Here is a 19,072-nt window from a genome sequence, read left to right as displayed (position 1 = left end):
TGGATTAGTATCGATGAGTTCGACCTCTTCCACCATGGGTTCATACTTGCTTTGTCGTACCGGGCGTTTCATGAACACTGTTCCGGGATGGGTTAGCCAGTTGGGCACCGATTGGCCGTCAACATAACGCCGCTGGTGAGTAAACATTCGTTCGTGAGGAGTTGCATTGGTGGACGTGCAGAGCAAAGAGCATATGGAATTCAGAGCGTCGAGAAGGGTAACCTCCCACCGCTCGGGCCCCAGTCCTCTTGATTTCAACGCCAGAGTTACGGCTTTCCAAATAACTCCATTATATCGTTCCACCTGCCCATTACCCTGTGGGTTGTAACCCGTCGTTCGACTAGTTGCTATGCCGTGCTCTAATAGGAATTGTTTTAGCCTGGCCGACATGAAACACGGCCCTCTGTCTGAATGTATGTATGAAGGTTTCCCAAACATAGCGAAGAGGTCAGACAGACATTTCACGACAGTGCCCGAGGTCATATCCGAGCACGGAAATGCGAAAGGGAACCTTGAATATTCATCAACAACAGTGAATATGTATCTGTTGTCTGTCTCGGTCGGCAGGGGCCCTTTGAAGTCAATGTTTAGTCTCTCGAAGAGAGAAGTGGCCTTGATCAATCTGCCAGAAGCCGCGCCATAGAATCTGGGTTTTAGTTCAGCACAAACAGGGCATGAAGCATTCATTTGTTTAATATCTTCAATAGAATAGGGAAGGATTTGTCTGCGCACGAAATGTGCCATTCTGGTTACCCCCGGGTGGCACAGAGACACATGGAGGTCTTGCAAAGCCCGACTGATTGTCGCCGAACAGTAGACCCGAGAGAAGGTGTCTGCAGCAGGGTTTTCCCTCCCGGGCCGGTAAACTATGTCGTAACTATAGCAGGCTAGGTCTATCCGCCATCTCATAATTTTTTCATTCTTAATTTTCCCGTTATTTTTGCCATCAAACATGAATGCCACGGATCGTTGGTCTGTGACGAGCGTGAAATGGTTTCCCAGTAAATAGTGTCTCCATTTACGTAGGGCTTCGACAATGGCGTACGCTTCCTTCTCTATTGCCGAGTGTCTCTGCTCGCTTCCAGAGAGAGTTCTCGAGAAGAACGCGACGGGTCGCCCAGACTGATTAAGCGTAGCAGCTATCGCGTGATCAGAAGCATCTGTTTCCACCACGAAGGGCACCGAGCTATCGATCGATAATACCACGGAATTACTGATATCATCTTTGAGGCTGTGGAAAGCTTTTACAACAGCGGCATCTGGTGGGAAGTTTTTGCAATGCACTAGGGGATGTATTTTCTCGGAGTATTGGGAAATCCATCTTGCATAGTAAGCGAACATGCCGATCACCCGGCGCATTGTCTGCAGGTCCTGAGGTGGGGGTAGCTCACGAAGTGGGCGCAATCGTTCAGGATCAGGCTTAATCGTGCCGTAGGCTATTGTGTAGCCGAGAAGGTCAATTGACCTTGCCGAGAATACGCATTTCTCGTAGTTGAGGGTCAGATTATATTTTCTAGCAATGCTCAAGAATCTGTCCAGATTCATATCATGTTCCCCCTGATCCCTACCGTACACTGTGACATTGTCCACGTAAACAAAAGTGTCTTTGAGGTTTTCATCTGAGATGATGTCGTCCATAACTCGTTGGAAGCAAGCTACTCCATTCGTGACACCGAACGGAATCCTCCTGAATTGGTAGAGGCGTCCACCTGCCTGGAATGCGGTGTAAGGTTTGTCTTCCTCTCGGATGGGAATTTGATGATAGGCGCTTCGCAAATCGATGGTGCTGAATATCTTATAATTGGCCACGCGTTCGACCATCTCGTCTATGCGCGGCAAAGGGTAGGCATCGAGTTGGGTGAAACGATTGACCGTTTGGGAATAATCGACAACCATTCGTTTCTTATGATTCTGATTGGCGGTGACCAACACCTGTGCGCGCCATGGCGAATCGCTCGGTTCTATAATTCCTTCTTCCAGTAATCGCTTGGTCTCTGAAGTGATGAAGTTCATATCAGCAGTGGTATATCGCCGCGATTTGATCGCTATCGGTTTACAGACCGGCGACAAGTTAGCAAACAGCTGGGGGGATGTTACCTCTGCGGTGGTCAAAGCATTTAAAATTAGACGAGGTTTGCTTCCTCCAAAGGGTATTTCGACGCTCGTGTGCTGCTTGAGGACATTATGACCCAGAATTACGTCTGCGCATAAATCACGAAGCACCAGTACCCTTACATCCCGATGCGTGTACCCTTTTACGTCCAATTCAACATTGCAATACCCTCGTACGCGGGACTGTAGTGATGTGGCGGCCATGCATACCGTATTGTCTGTTGGGTGGATCTTCCATTTCCTGCCCTTCACTAGCGAGCTGTTGACGAAACTTTCAGAGCTACCGGTATCAATCAGAGCCTCAGCCATATGCCCGTTAATTCGTACGTTGATGATAGCCTTGGATAGATTCCCCGGTGAGGCTGCAGTTAGTTTCTTTTGTGATTAGAGAGCCGCAGAAGTGGGTTTATTTCTCCTTAGAGTAGATTTACATACCCTGGCATAATGCCCTTTCTTGTCACAATTCATGCATGTGGCATCTCTGGCGGGGCATTTGTGGCGGAGTGTCTTTTGTACCCACAAAAGAAGCATTTACCAACCGGAGTAGTTGCTGAGGAGTTTGACGAGGTCTGGGTATCCGACTCCTCGGGTTTTTCTCCATCCCCTGTGTCAGGCTGTGTCTGTGTCTGTGGGGTTCCTTGAGTTTCCACCGTAGCGGCGTTCATTAGCAGCATCGGTGTCCCAAATGACTCAGATTGCTGCTGAGCCGTATCCATCGCTCGAGCCTGGTCGACTACCTTTTCAAGAGTGGGTTGCGCTTTCTCTAGTAAGCGTTGCCGTATGTGGGCTGATCTGAGTCCTTGGATAAATGCCTCCCGGGTCGCTTCATTTCGGTGTTCCTCGGCGTTTACGGCCCGGAAGCTGCCGTCTTTTCCCAGCTGTTTCAGAGCTTGCAGGAACTGATCGATTGTCTCCCCGGCTGCTTGCTTGCGTGTGTTGAGAAGATGTCGTACGTATACCTCATTCTTGCGCTTCACGTAGAGCGCCTGCAGCACGTCGATCGCTGCTTCGTAGGTGTCACACTCCGAGAAGAGCCTGTATACGCCGGGCGAGACATGATTCACAAGGGCGGCCAATTTGTCGGCTCCCTCTTCGATGATGGTCAGATAGTGTGAGAAGGAACGGAACCAATGCGACCATTTCATTTCTGAGTCAGTCGCGTTTGGGTCTGCGTCGAACCTCTCTGGTTTGTAGATCTTGTCCATCGTTGGTTGAGAGAGCCGAGAAAACCAAATGGAATAAATTGAAATGAAAACGAGAGAAGAACCTTCAGAGTGTAGGCTTTATTCCATTTGATTGAAGCCACTTCTACGGGCACATCAGGGGATACAGGTGCAGCAAGGAGTACATAAGCAGTAAGGTATACACGTGCAACTAATCACCGCAAAATAAATCAGTATAAGCCCGGAGTCCGATATACTCTCAATTCTCACCATTCAACGAGCACCAAGTGAACCGCCGCCATAAACGACAATGCCCCTGGGACAATCCCCCGACCGAGCGGAACCTTAGCTTTATCTATTCCGTGCTCGAGCCGTGCAACATGTGATCGCACGTCACGACCTTCAATTCACCACAACACGTCTTTTTTTTTTTTTTTAGATCAGATCCAAGATGGCCTACTGGTGGCCATTATGTTACTCAAATGTGTCCCCAACCATTTCTCAGACATGCAAAGAATATAATGGCATACATGTGCCCCTCACTTTATTTTGCGATCTGATAAAAGATTGTCGACTGGTATACTGGCAGCCATTTTAGTTGTAAATAAATATGGGCTCGCCCTTTAACTCCATCCAGCAAAATTACTGAAACAATGGGGGCCATGAAATTTTATGCCATTTTTTTTACTTGTTTTAATTTATCCCACTTTCAGATATTGCATGTTAGCCCACAATTCACACCAAAAATTTGCAGTATAATTTTGGGTTACATGAAAATTTTGGTTGCTCACTCTTGATTGACGCCAACACAAACGTGCACAATAGAATCAGCTATAAGGTGGTGCATCTACTGCATCTACTTACTGTCCACACGATGTGAAGGATGACTTTTCTTGAAAGTCGTCATCTTCAAAACTAGTCCAGCCCATCATCTCCTCCACCCATGTCCTCAGGCTCACTGTCTACATCGTCATCAGTGGGAGTTAATCGATCTTTATTCTCACATGTATGATATGAGCATAGTTCAGTGCACTGAAGGCTAAAAGACACACAGCATTTGCCATCTGCCTCCCCTACTATGCACTGAGATTTCTTGCATGCACGGGATGAATGAATGTTCAAGAATGCTTTTTTGAGCTGATTGCATCTGCATCCAGTCAATTCCCAGGGCATCATCTGCATAATTTATCAGCTTCCATCTCTGTCCAACAGGAGGTGGAATATCTGTGTGCTGTTCTAAGCTACGCTTGTAAATGGTGGCTTAGAAATTGGTTTACTGAATATGCTTGTGCAAGGCATTCCGATTTAGTGACAAAACATTCTCTGCATGGTCATGAAGAAGAACATTTCATATCTGACATAATTCACGTTTGAATATTCTTGCTGACCACAGGGTTTGCAGACAAAGACTTCTAGGTCTGACATCATGTATTTAGTTACTGTGAACGATTTCCCGAGAGATTGAAATGCCGAACACAATGTTGGGTTGTCCATAATCTGTTTGATCGTCTTTGGCTTGCCTTTACCATAAAATGAACTGACACATCCAGCGAAGCAGTGGAGGCCTACCATTGACTTGGTTATGTCATCTCCATGATGTTGTGCAATAGCCTGAAGATTAATAGGCTACAGATTGTCATCTTTCTCAATGTGGAAGTCGAGTTGGGAGCTGCCAAGACTTGAAGTTTGTGCGATGCCGATGACAATACATCCGTGTCAGCACTCTTGATGATGATACTGTTGCCACCAGATTTGGAAATGTAGCTGGCATAATGGCATGTAAGAACATCCTTGTGTGTGAGCAGTGCAGCTCTTCAATGCCTTTCACAAGAACTGTTCCATCTTGTGGAATGATTGCATGGCAGAGATCCCCATTAGCCACGGTTACTGTCAGACCTTTCAGTCTTCCAACATCGCACTTTCTCTACATCTCAAACAGGATTTTAACCAACTGCTCCTTGTTGTAACTATGTGAAAGGAACTTTTTCCAATGTTTTGGGATTGGTTGGTCTGACTTTTCAATCTTGATTTTCTTGGAGCCACTTTCTGCTCTTCGTTTGCGCTCTGCATTTTTGATGCTGACAGCTGGATATCTGTCCGTCACAAAGTGTCCTGCAGTTGAACCACGAGTGGAAGCAAAATTCAACAATTAGTGGAGATTATGTTTAGCAAGTTTTGTGGCATGTACTTTGACCTCATTTGTTGCAGCACGGCCATCCCATCCACAATCCAAACACTCCCGTTTGGTGTCTCGACCTTTGGCAATGCTTCACGATCCGATTCAAGGTAAAGCAGCAGCCTTGCCTTATTAGTCTTTACAAGGCATCCATCATGTGTAGTGATAGCCAGTGAAAGTGGGCCCAAACAATGTGACATCATGTTCTTCACATCAATTTTGCATGCTCTGCCTATGATGACAAGTCTGGCAATAAGTTTCCGGTCACTTTTCAATCTGACTTCTTCACCCTTCCCCTTTGTTGTCGCCTTGTTCCCTGCATCAGTGAATGATTTAATCTTCATTTTCTGAAATGTGTAGTTGAGGTCAGTCTCAATTCCCTACAGTCAGTGATTACACAAGGTGACGAATGCATCATCTCCCTTCTGGTGAGCAGTCTTCAGGTCAAGGCAAACATTAGGGGATGCAATGATGCCAGAAGACATATGAATTAGATCTTCAGGGTCTTCAACTTCTTCATGCATTCGACTTTTTCCCAATTTGTACGTAAGCATTGTCATGACCACCTTGATCCTCTCTGGAACTGAATGGTGAATCTTTTCTCGAGCTGCAGTGATAATCATGAGTGGTGTGCCAGTCGTGGTCTGCATCAAAGCTGTTATTTTGAGTCCTTCCTTTTCTCTTCATCTTGATTTCTCCAAACATCAGGAACAATGAATGTCCAGACAGAAGAGCTGGTCCCGGCAAAAGAGAGAGTGGCGCTAAGGATTGGAAACCGGCAAAATAAGCAGATGTCATGTTCATGTCAGAAGCGTGCAGTGGCTGCAGGTCAAATGGCCGGCTTTGGCCCTATCCTATTCTAACTTAGCTGCCCCATTAATCCCTATATCTAATTTCAAACTCCTTCCCCTCCAAACCCTTTGAAACTAATTTATCCTTCCTGGGCCCACTAATCCCTTAAATTACACTATCTCCCGGGAGGAAGATCAAGGCATGTGTGCCGATGAAAACTATGAGGTGGCGTGGCCCCACAAAGCTCGCTGACAGATTCGCCTGATGGGGCCATTTACCCAAAATCTCAAATTATCAGATGGCAGACACCAGTTTACATGGACCGCATTGTGATCCCCCTTAGAGCTTTTCACACAGCAAGAACTGCTTTGGCATGCATTGGCAAGAGATTTGGGGATGCTGGGCTTCAAGGTAACTTGATAGTCAGAGCTTGTAGCATCTGGATTGATGAATGGTGTGATCAATGGTCATCACTATAATGGGAGCATCCATTGTCATAACTTCATGAAGTCTTCTTTCACGTAGTGTGGACAGTAAGTCGATGCATCTGATGCACTGCCTTAAAGCTGGTGTCATCGTGCATGTTTGTGTTGGCATCAATCAGGAGTGGACAACCAAACTTTTCATGTAACCCAAAATTATACTACAAATTGAGTGGGGAGGTGTGGGCTAACATTCAACTTTTGAATAGAATAATGATTAGGCACATATTAGCTACAATTTAAACAATATTTCATCCTTTGCCAATGAGTGGACCACAATAATCATTTTCTGAATGGATATGATGGGCAGGGCCTGTAGTCTATTAACAGAATCATTCTTCCCACAGCATGTTCTTGATTTCTCTGTGTTTTTCTTTGACTATTATTTCCTCTGTTTTGACAGGCCTAAATCCCATCCCTGTGGCAAAGTGGCAGTTTACATCAAGCGCTCCATTTCTCTCTTTCCAGCAAATGCTCTCACCCCTCTAAACCCACAGGAGTACCCTGTACCCTTGGCTGTGATTTCCCTCTGCCACCACCTTTTGTTTGTCTGTGTGCTGTCCTTTCCTCCTCACAGTAACGACTCCATTTATCTCCCTCTGCCAGCATGGACCAACTTATAAGCACCCATCCCAACTCTCTCCTCATATGTGATTATTTTAATTGTAACCATGCCAATTGTCTGGGAGTTGGTACCTTTTCATCTGGTCATTTGCATTGTAGCAAAAGACAATGTGATTCCGTGGGTCTGACCCAATCTGTAAACTTTCTGACCAAATTTTTGCTAATTGTAAATCCTTCCTTCTCGGCATGTTAACAAACGCCTTTCTTTCTAATGTTTCCTATTCCTCGACTGTTTTAATTGGTTCATCTGATCATGTTATTGTGGAAGTCTACATCTGTCTGGCTGTTGTCAGAGTCACCTCAGAGCCGTAGTCTGGCAGTTCATTCAAGGCGATTTTGCTGCCTTCTCACTTCAGGATTGATCTTCCTTCTCTGACCCCCTCCTCACACCCCCCCCCCCAAAAAACTTGCTCTCTCTCATGCAAAGGTTTATTCCATCTCATCTGCAGCTATCATGCACAACCTCTCACTCCTGACACAATGATTCCTGTGGTGATACAGTTGCCTCCAAAAAAATTTCCCTTGTCATGAAAGGCAATTTTGGAATTCTATAAAGCCCATAAGTGTTTGCCCACTTTAAGAAGAGCCAGAACATAACATCTGGCCAAACTCGAGGCTGAACTCTCGAACCTGTCTCATTCCTCAAAACCCTGGTGGCATCTTATGAAGTCTACCTCTGGTCCCCCCAATCACTTCCTTCACTTCAAATTGCACCACAGGCAACTCTGCTTGTGAGGTCGAATGACAACTCTGTGTTTGCTTCCAGATTTCAGGTAGTCCCTACCCTCCCCACTGGCAACCAACTACTTCCGTAAAAGTAGAGAAGCTTCTGGCAACCCTTGACTCAAAGTATACAATGGATCTGAACAGCGTCATAGCCCACATCCTAAAAATGCCCTCTACCACCCCTGCTTATCCTCATTCTGCTCTGTTCAATCTATCACTTTGCCAAGCTTACTTACTTTGTCCTACTTACAAGTTAGAAAATATTACCACATTGCATGAAAATAGTGCAAAAAAAATATCCCCAGCCCATTAGCTTGCTTCCAATTATAAGCAAAGAATGGAATCCATGATAGTAGTTGACATCAAATCTTCCTTTTTCTCCAACAGCTTCATTTCAGACTATCCATTTGGTCTCTGATCTGGTCATTCCACCCGAGACATGCTGCTGCTACTCTCTGAGGAATTGATGGTGGCCTTGAATCTCAGACCAGAAATCAGGGCCATATCTATGATCATTTTGTTCACATTTGACACAGTTGGGAACTGCACCTTTCAGTTTTGATACAGAGGCACTACACCTTGCAAATCAATACCCATGCAGTGGCTTCCAGTCCTGTCTAACAACCCACTCCCTCATGTGTGTCGGAAGGCAAGAATGCTGAGAGAGTTTGATCACATCAAAGCCAACCCAGAGCTTCTTCTCCATGAAGACCTGCAGAATCTACCAAATATGCGACTCAAGTCACGCAAACCTTTCTAGGGCTCTGCAAATGTTTTGCCTGATGCAGGGTTTTATGCGAAGGAGAAGTGGCACAATCTCTGGACAGCCAACGACATTGGTAACAAAGAAATGGTGAGTGATCCCACAGGAGAGCCTTCATGTTTCGATCTCCAATGGAAACAGTGGTCTGCGCTCAACAGGACCCGCACTCTCCATGCAAAGACATCACACTACCTCCACAAATGGAATTTCAAAGAGAGCCCAGAATGTGACTGTGGTCACCCAGATCATACTGTCCATCACATGTGAATATGTATCACCTATGGAAATTTGATGAAGGATTTAGGGCAATCCACCTAACAACAGACAGTGCTGTGACTTGGCTGTCCAACTTAGATTTCCAGTGCCTTCAGAAACTATTCACACCCCTCGACTTTTGTCACATTTTGTTGTGTGTGCTTGGGCCTGATTTTTAAATAGGTTAATTTTTATTTTTGTCACCGATCTCCACAAAAAAAAACACATAATGAGGGTGAAAACATGTTTTTAGAAATCTTTACAAATTAATGAAAAATGAAAAGCTGAAATGTCTTGCGTCAATAAGTGTTGAACCCCCTGAGTCAATACTTTGTTGAAGCACCTTTGGCAGCGAGTACAGCTTCGAGTCTTCTTGGGTATGCCTGTATCAGCTTTGCGCATCTGGATTTTGGGATCTTGTCCTATTCTTCCTTGCAAATTTGCTCAAGCTCTGTCAAGTTGGATTAGGAGCATCAATGAACAGCAATGTTCAAGTCTTTTTATAGATTCGCAATGAGGTTCAAGTCTGGGTTTTTGCTGGGCCACATAAAGACTTTCATGTTCTTGTCATGAAGCCATTCCAGTGTTGCTTTGGCTGTATGCTTGGGGCCATTGGCCTGTTGGAATGTAAATCTTCGCCACAGTCTGTCTTTTGCACTTTGAAGCAGGTTCTCCTCAAGGATTTGTCTGGAATTTGGCTCCATTCATTATTCCCTCTGTCCTGACAACTCTCCCAGTCCCTGCTGCTGAAAAGCATCCCCATAGCATGATGCTGCCACCACCATGCTTTGCAGAAGGGATGGTGTTAGATGGGTGATGAGCTGTGCTCGGTTTCCACCAGATGTAGTGCTTTGCATTCACGCCAGAGTTCAATTTTCGTCTCATTAGACCACATAATTTTTTGCCTCATGCTCTCAGACTCTTTTGCATGCCTTTTTGCAAACTCGAGGTGTGCTGTCATGTGCCTTTTTCTCAGAAGTGGCTTCGGTCCGGCCAATCTCCCATAAAGCCTCGATTTGTGAAGTGCTGCAGAGATTGTTGTCCTTCTGGCAGATTCTCCCATCTCAGCCAAGGAACTCTGTAGTTCTGCAATTGTGTTCATTGGACTCTTACTCTCCTCCCTGACCAAGGCCCTTCTAGTCCAGTTGCTCAGTTTGGTCAGACGGCCAGCTCTATGAAGAGTCTGGGTAGTTGCGTATTCTTTCTATTTCCTAATGATGGATCTCACTGTGCTTTTGGGAACTTTAATCAGTCTAGAAATTGTTTTATACCCTTCCCCATATCTATGCCTCCTCACAAGTCTATTTGAGTTGTATGGACAGTTCCTTGGACTTTATGGGAGAGTTTCCATTCTGACATGCACTGTCAACTGTGGGATCACATATAGAAAGGTGTTTCTTTATACATCACGTCCAATCAATTGAATTGGCCACGGGTGGACTCCAATCAAGTTGTTGAGACATCTCAAGGATGATCAAAAGAAATTGGATGCACCTGAGCTCAATTTGGAGTGGCATAGCAAAGGGTTGAATGCTTATTGATGCAAGCCATTTCAGCTTTTAATTTTTCATGAATTTGTAAAAATGTCTAAAAACATATTTTCTCCGTCATGATGGGGTATTTTGTGTAGTTCAGTGACAAAAATTAAATTTTATCAATTTTAAATTCAGGCTGTAACACAACAATATATGAAAAAGTCGAGGGGTGCGAATACTTTCTGAAGGCACTGTAGATGGAGAAATGTGAGCTGCAATTTGTCATACGTAAGGAAAAAAAAACTGAACCTTGCTCTCAATTTCTCTCAAAGCTTGTTGATTTCCTCCACTCTTGTAGTCAGCAAGTGACTTTCAACAGGATCCTCTCATCTCCTCTCTCTGTCGAGGCTGGAATGGCTCAGGGTAATACCTGTGGCCCATTCCCCTTCTTTTTTTTTTAACGATTTTACTAATTCCCTGAAAAATTCTCATGATCTTTTTTCTTATGACTCCACTCTCTGCCTGAGCATCCCTCATCCTGAGATAGACAGGCAGTCACCTCTTCTATTTCTGCACACTTTAATAGAAGCAAGAACCATCTGATTGGAAATCAGCCAACATCACTGCATTACATAAAAAGGCGCAAAAATGGATCCCCTTCACTATAGACCTATCAGCTTACTTTCAATCATCAGCAAGGTCATGGAATCCATCATCACAGTTGGTATGAAAACCTTTTTTTTTCTCCAACAACCTCATCTCAGATCACCAATTTGGTTTCAGACCTGGTCACTCCACCTTGCACATGCTGCATTTGCTAACTGGATGGAGGCCCTCAATGTCAGACGTGAGATCAGGGCCGTCTCTCTGGACATATCTCGCGCTTTTGATACAGTCTGGTATCCTGCCTTACTCTCCAAACTCTCTGCCAATGACATCCAAAACCAACTCCACAAATGGCTGACTGACTTCCTCAACTCTCATGGACAACGTGTGGCACTCATTGGAATCTTTTCTTCTCCTCTCCCTGTCAAGGCTGGTGTGCCGTGCCCCAAGGCAGTGTTCTGAGTCCAATTCTTTTCATGATCTCTCTGGAAAATCCTCTTTATCTATGTGCAGATGACTCCACCCTCTACTGTGACATCCCTCACCCTTCAGACATGCAGGCTGCAACCTTTTCCCACCATTCAGACCTTGACAAAATCACAAGCTTGTCAAACACTGGGAATACCTGTATGTCTTTCAATCCAGACAAATCTCACACTCTCACTATCTCTCTCTGAAACGACTGTGTGGCAAATCTTCCTATCTACTTTCTTAAAGAGGAACCCAAACGCAAATTTTTTTTCTTCTGAAAACCAACGAGAATCATTAATCACAGTGTAATTTAAAGAGGAAAAAATTTGAAATTTTTTGGCCAATCACAGTGTGTCTCAAATCACAGTGTGTCTCAAAGAGTGTCTCAAATTTGTGTCGATTTTCGATTTTGCCAGTGACGTCACATCTGGAAGCCATATTGATCTGAATTGCGACTTTACAAAGAGAAACGGTGCATGTTGAGCTCGGATTGAGATACTGGTTCTACCATCATAAGTAACTCTGAAGGTTCTCAGTATGTTGAAAGTGTTCAGTGGGATTTTGAAGAAACGGTTCGAGACAAAATTAGTGATAGAAATGCTTTGGGGGGTGGGGGGGGGGGAATTGTGGAGCCATATCGTTTCGAGCCTTTGCGAGCGATTCAGAGGTCAGGTCAGGTATGGGAGCATGTGCCAGAACAGCACGTCGCTGCGTCCACTTTCCGCCGGTACTCCAGGGGCCTCCGTCTGGCCATCCCCCAGGCAGATGCCAGGCCCATCCCCATCTCCTTGAGATGATGGTCAACCTGTTGCAACCATGAGGCACGTGGTCGACCCACTGGCCTCCTCCACTCATGAGACTCCCTCGCTGAGAGAATCTGGTGAGCAGGATCAGCGTCAGGAAAACGAGCCACATGTCCATACAGCCGCAACTGACGCTCACGGACTATGCAGGTAACAAATCTCATCCGAGTCTCTCTCAGCAACCGCTCGTTGGACACAAAATCCGACCAGCGATAGCCAAGGATTCTCCGAAGACACCTGGTACCAAAGGAATTAAGTCTCCGTCTCAGATCCTTGGTCAGAGTCCAAGTCTCGCACCCATAGAGCAAGACTGGAAGTACCAAGGACCTGAAGACTCGGACTTTCGTCCTCCCGCACAGGTACCGGCAGCGCCACACCCCATGATCCAGTGAATCCATGACTCCCCAGGCCCGACCCAGACGTCTATTGACCTCTGACTCGCAGCCAGCAGAGACATGAATATCACGGCCAAGGTAAGTGAATCTCTCCATGACCTCAACATCCTCACCACAAACAGACACAGACAGGACAGCAGCATCCTAGATGTCACCGAAAGCCTGGATCTTAGTTTTGACCCAAGAAACCCGTAATCCCAACGGCTCCGACTCCTCATTCAGCACCTCGAGTGCCCCCAAGAGGATGTCTAAAGTCTCCGCAAAGATGACTGCATCATCTGCAAAATCAAGGTCCGAGATCTTGACATTCCCAAATGATGCACCGCAACTTGATCTCTCCGACGTCCTCCCTAAAATCCAGTCCATACAAGTGCTGAAAAGTGTGGGGGCAAGTACACATCCGTGACGAACTCCAGTAACAACTGGAAATAAGTCAGAGATAGTACCACCACACTTCACAGCCCTCTCAGTACCAGAGTAGAGTTCAGACATCAGATCGATCAGTTTTGGTGGCACCCCACGAAGACCAAGAATCCTCCAGAGGACATCCCGATTCACTGAATCGAACGCTTTACAGAGATCAACATAGGCTGCAAGCAGCCCCTGCCGAAACTCTCGTCTGCGTTCGGTGAGGACACGAAGTGCAAGGATACGGTCAATCGTTGACCTCTTTGGTGTAAAGCCTGACTGCTCTGGACGCTGGTGCTCAAGCAGATGGTGGCGAACCCTATCAAGAATTATCCAAGCAAAGACCTTGCCCGGCACTGAAAGCAGCGTCACCCCTCGGTAGTTGTTGCAGTCTTGGCGATCACCCTTCCCTTTCCAGAGAGGGACAACAAGGCCCCTCTTCCAGTCAGTTGGGATGATGCCTGTGTTCCAGGCGGAGCACAAAACTGCATGCAACGACACGAGTGCAGCATTTCCACCAGCCTTGAGAAGTTTGGCATGGATGCCACAGATCCCTGGAGCTTGGTCAGTATGTGGTCAGTATTGAGGAACTGAGCACTCCGGTAGACCCTGCAGTTCTGGATCATCCTCCAACGATCGTCAATGAGGACATGGTCAATCTCCTTTGCCACACCGCCAGCGTTGGAATACCAAGTCCAGCAATGAGCTTGTGGGTGCTGAAACCATGAATCAGCCGCCCTAAGTCCATGACTTCTTGCAAAGTCAAGGAACTTAGTGCTATTCTGGTTCATAGTTCCTGACCCATGGGGACCAACACACACCTCATAACCATCCCTATCAGTTCCAGTCGATGCATTGAAATCCCCCAAGACTAGAAGTGTATCTCGTCTGGGGCACTGATCAACCACAGACTCGAGTGTGGCGTAGAATGCATCCTTCACGGTGAGATCACTCGCCTCAGTCGGAGCATAAACAGAGACCAGGGAAATGACACCTAAGGAGTGACGAATCCTTAATCTCATTATATGCTCCTTGACCGGTGTTACCTCAATTATCATTGGGGTCAGCTTATTGGACACAGCTACAGCAACTCCTTGGGTATGGTAACCATCAGAGCGACCAGACCAATAGTAGGTGTAACCATTATCTCGCCGCAATCCGGTCTCCGAACCTCAGAGAGAGCTGCAATCCCGATGTCCAAACGCTTGAGCTCAGATGATAACAGAGACAGGTGATCATCCTCTCTTCGGGATAGGACATTCCAGGCACCCACCCGAAGGGACCACCTCAGGTTAACCCAAGGAGACCACCGTTTGGTGGACGACACCTCAGCACCACTCCGACACACTCTCCCGCAATCTGACCCAGGGATGTTACCCCGTTGTTTTCCCTCCTATCATCAAAGATTGGGGGTCCCGAAGGCTTTGCCCCAATCCCGTCATCCGGTGAGCTGCCCTGCGAAGGGAAGCTGCACAGGAGGTACTCCCACAGAGTGGGTTTTCAGATTTTTTTGCGTTTTTGTGTTTTGCGGAATGAAGGGTTTTACGGTGGCCGGAGTGCAAATCCTGCCACCAACCTCCTAATAAGAAGTGACCCAACTGCAGGAGGACGTCCGCAGACACAGTTGGGCACTAGATATGGATGGCCGTTGGCTCACAAGGAGCTCCTCCGCCCTTTGACAGGTTTTGTTTTTAATCCTGCTGGGTGTCCATATCCAAACACCCCCCTCACCAGAAAACCTGGTGGGGGAGACGGTTTAGTATTCAGAGGAAGAAGGTGGAAGTGAAGATGGGGGTGTTAAAAATATGAAAACGCTGGGTCGCATGTTAACTACAGCTCAGAATGTTTGCTATTTGTTCAATTCACGTTTTATAAGGCAGAAATTTTGAAATCATTGAAAAATCTGTTTATGTGTTACTCGAGCAGATATACCCATTATTGCTCAACAGCATGGACAAAATGGGCTCACTCGGATAAAATGTACGATGAATGCTTTGTCCCACCATCGCAGGCTGACCAGGTGTCTTGTATGTTATGGGATCGTCTCGTGTCACTATTTGTGTCTGAGTCCATGCTGTGTCTCACCGTCATGTCCGTGAGGTGTTCATGTTCCGCCTTAGTCAAGGGGGGGGAGTGGTTCTATGGTGGAGAGGGCGTGTGGGATGGTGGTGGCTATTGTGGTGTGTTGGTTGAGGGAGGACAGTGGAGGTGGGGGTGGGGGTGAGATGGTAGTGGGTATTGTGGGGTGATGGTTCATGGGGGAGGGAGGGGGATTGTTGAGGTGTGTGATGGTTGTGGGGGGCAGAGGAGGGGAGGTGTGGGATGGTGGTGGGTATTGTGGGGTGATTGTTGGTGGGGGGATGGTGGTGGAAGGGGGGGTTCCACCACCATAAGTAATATTTACGTATATTACCTGAAAGTTTTAGCGTCCAAGGTCAAATCTTCTTGGAGGAGTAGATAATGTTACGCACATAATTTCTCTCCAATATCAAGAGATGGTGGTTCATTTGATTTATAGAAATTTGTGTTGATAAATGAGAATTATTTTCAGGTGATCTTGTTGTAACTGTCAGGCAATGGCAACAGGTGTTTGATTCACTGCTCAAATCGTCCGTGTACATGTGCTGGTAGCTGGGCAGAGATGGTGTTACAGTTTCGAGTGATGGCTGTTTCTTCCACTTAATCGTGGGATTGGCATCCTCTCAATCGTGGCGGATGACAACAAGATCTAGCCATCTCTGTTGTTTCATAACAGTGCTCTACAACATGTTACAAGCATAAAACCGAACATTTTGTCGGCTGGCTAAGGATCCTAGGACCCTGAGTTCAAATCTCCCTGGCTGTTGAATTAATATCAGGTGGGGTTGACTCTGCCTGTCATCCTTTTGAGGTCAGCAAAAATGAGTGCCAGCTTGCTGGTATCCTGTGTCGGAGTGGCGACCTGTCCAGGATTCTGCCCAATAGGCAAGAAGACTGCTTAAGCAGCACTGACTCTGCACAGAGTATGGTCCCAATGGATGGATGGATGGACGGATCCACCCTTCGGTATTTCGGACAAACCTTGTCCAATTTCTGGCAGCTTAGCATCTTTCGGCCATTTCGGTATTGATTGGTTATTCGGTTTCAGAGAAATAATTATTTTATCACACCCAGGAAATCATATCTTATGTACAGCAGAGAGCTGTTCATGTCTGTGGGTGGGTTGGTCATAGGCGCTACACATTCTGCAGGCCACGCCCCATCCCTTGTCTCAGCAAACGTCACAAACACCCCCTTTTAGCTGGGCCATGCCTTTCCCTGCAGCCCCCAGAAATCACGGCCATGTTGTTCGCTTCACATTTCTCAATATATTTATATAGGCCTCATGTCATGTACATTTGAAGACTCAACAACCTGTCTTCGATGATAAAATAGAGCTACCATTTTGAGGAAAGAAATGCACAATTTGATTACACCTCAAACAAGCGAATGCATGTTTTGCTTTCAACGATCAAGGCAGCAGTCGTAAATACACCGCCCAATGAAGGTACATGCTTGCTTAAGTGCTTAAGCCACTTGGTGAGCTCTCTACAAAAAAACGTGAAATACCACAAGCAATTTACACTTGGTAACTCACTTTGGAAGGGGAATGGGCGGCGTATAAGTCCAGAGGGACGTGGGGGGGGGAGGAGAAAGGGGTGGGATGGGAGGAGGCAGGTGATGATGAATAATTGATGTCATGTGACTTGGTGGCAAAATCGGATTGAAGGAAAAAAATGAAATAATGTTTTCTCTGGGTAAAGAGGATGTTGGTGGTTCAGTGTCTGATCGAAGCGGGGTTGTATCAAAGTGGGGTGGGGTTGATGGTACCTGGCCATAATTGCTCGCAGTTATAAACCATAGTGTCTCCAGGTATTATTACTATTATTATTATCATGATTATTATTATTATTATGAAGAAGATTAATTCCCAGGTTTGACTGATCTTGTGTTTTTTTTTGCCTTTTCAATGGTCTTGAGAACTAAAAAGTGATCCCTGCCTCAACAATGAGGTGAACAAACCAAGTAGGTTTCCATATGTAGCAAAAGTGGCTTTTTCGAGAAAATACTCCAACTTTAGTTTTGTCTGTAGCAGATGGGGTGGCAATTTTTTTTCCCCATCATCCCGACATGGAGAGTACTTGCGTACTCTCTGATACAAGTGCCAAGGGCACTTCGACTCGACATATTTGTGGAAAATCGAAAATTACTCACCATTTGAGCTCCATCGTACCGTGATGTCACCTCTACACAGGTCGGATCTGGTGGTCTTCAGTGTGTGACGTCAGGGATAATCTGAAGAAGAAAAAGATTTTCACTTTTCATTGCAAATTCACCGACTTTGTAATTCGGAAATCAGTAAAAGACACATCATATCTATATTGTAGGGTATCAAGGGATAGATTAGCATTGAGGTGTTATGAGTGTTTGGGTTCCCCTTTGACAATCCCCTTGAGCAAGCTCTGTCATTCAAACTCCTGGGTCTCACTATCAGCCACGATCTTTCTTGGTAAAACCACATTTCAGAGTTGGCCTCAAAAGCCAGCCGCTGACTGGATATCCTCCGTCGCACAAAGTCCTTCCTTGGCACACCTGAACTCCTATTCACCAACAAGGCCTTCATCGCAGCTTGATGGAGTACTACTCACCCTCTGGGCTGGCTGCCCTGCCTCATAACTTGTTCAGCTTGACGCCATGGAAGCCAAGGTCTTCAAGACAATTAGAATCTCCTGTGATGAAGCTGAGTCTATGGGTCTATCACTTTGCCATTACAGACAGGTCAGTGGTCTTCTGTCTTCTTCTGCCTCCTTTCTGGTCTTGCACCCTTTGTTCTTTCCATGCTTTGTCTCCACCTCCAACCCCCCCTCCCTCCCTCAAGTTTCTGCAGGGCACATACAGTCCACCATCAACCCCCTTCTGGTCAAACTCCCTAAATCCAGGACAACCCTCACAACTGTTTCTTTTGTCCTGTAATGTCCTCATCCCTTCAGTGTAGCCTATTAATCTCCCCCCATCCAAAACAACGATCTTTTCTATGCCCGCTTATCCACCCCAAGCCCACCTCCTTCAAATTCCCCACTTTCCTTCCTGAAAGTCCCTGTCATGTCCATCTTGTTTACCCTGTGTACCCTGCCCCATCCCTCTCCCTTCCACAGATCTCCTCATGTCTCTGTTCCACACTGTCTTTCCTTCCCTCTCCTGACCCTCTTGTCTCCTGCTCCCCTCCGTTGTTGTACGTTCCATGAGTTAGCTCTCATACGAGCCTCGACAGTGTATACAACAACAAAAAAACAAAAACAAAACTCTTCCACAAGCCTCGACTATGTATACAAAAAAAAACTGATCCAACCTTAACAAACCGCTTGAACAGGTTCAATTCCTCAAACTTTTGAGCCTAACCACGACCCATGATCTCTCACGCAAACCCCATATCAGAGTTTGCTTCCAACGCCAGCCACAAACTGGGCATCCTCCATTGTGCGAAGTAATTTCTTGTATACAAAATTTCGGGACATAGAAGAGTAAGGTCACGAATGACAAAAATAAAACATACATTTCTTCAACAGATGGATTCACAAATCAAGAGAAAGAACGAAAATGCCAAGAAGGAGAAGAGGCAAGAGAAAGAAACTACACACATATGTTCCAGTCGCTTGCAAAAAATATAAGGTTTGGGTATGAGGGTCCAATGGAGAAGATAAAATCCCGGGTACAGGTGGAGGAAGGATGACAAGGATGGCCACTGACTGCCATCGTGAAGCGCTGCAGGGAGGAGTGGGATTGAACAGCCTCCATATTGCAG

This window comes from Eptatretus burgeri, chromosome 13, assembly GCF_056783735.1.
Source record: "Eptatretus burgeri isolate ZD-2024b chromosome 13, Ebu_testis_v1, whole genome shotgun sequence".
NCBI classification, from domain to species: domain Eukaryota; kingdom Metazoa; phylum Chordata; class Myxini; order Myxiniformes; family Myxinidae; genus Eptatretus; species Eptatretus burgeri.
This window is presented reverse-complemented; position numbering follows the sequence as displayed.